Genomic DNA, 777 nt, shown 5'->3' with positions numbered 1-777 from the left:
TTTGTGTTCTTTCATTCTTTACAGAATGTCCCTTACATTGGTGATCAGTGAGAAGAATGTCCCTTACATTGGTGATCAGTGGGAAGAATGTCCCTTACATTGGTGATCAGTGGGAAGAATGTCCCTTACATTGGTGATCAGTGAGAAGAATGTCCCTTACATTGGTGATCAGTGAGAAGAATGTCCCTTACATTGGTGATCAGTGGGAAGAATGTCCCTTACATTGGTGATCAGTGGGAAGAATGTTCCTTACATTGGTGATCAGTGGGAAGAATGTCCCTTACATTGGTGATCAGTGAGAAGAATGATCCTTACATTGGTGGTCAGTGGGAAGAATGTCCCTTACATTGGTGATCAGTGAGAAGAATGATCCTTACATTGGTGATCAGTGGGAAGAATGTCCCTTACATTGGTGATCAGTGGGAAGAATGTCCCTTACATTGGTGATCAGTGAGAAGAATGTTCCTTACATTGGTGATCAGTGAGAAGAATGTCCCTTACATTGGTGATCAGTGAGAAGAATGTCTCTTACATTGGTGATCAGTGGGAAGAATGTCCCTTACATTGGTGATCAGTGGGAAGAATGTCCCTTACATTGGTGATCAGTGGGAAGAATGTCCCTTACATTGGTGATCAGTGAGAAGAATGTTCCTTACATTGGTGATCAGTGAGAAGAATGTCCCTTACATTGGTGATCAGTGAGAAGAATGTCCCTTACATTGGTGATCAGTGAGAAGAATGCCCCTTACATTGGTGATCAGTGGGAAGAATGTTCCT

Source organism: Rana temporaria, chromosome 7 (assembly GCF_905171775.1).
Source record: "Rana temporaria chromosome 7, aRanTem1.1, whole genome shotgun sequence".
Classification (NCBI taxonomy): domain Eukaryota; kingdom Metazoa; phylum Chordata; class Amphibia; order Anura; family Ranidae; genus Rana; species Rana temporaria.
Note: the sequence above shows the minus strand (reverse complement) of the source record.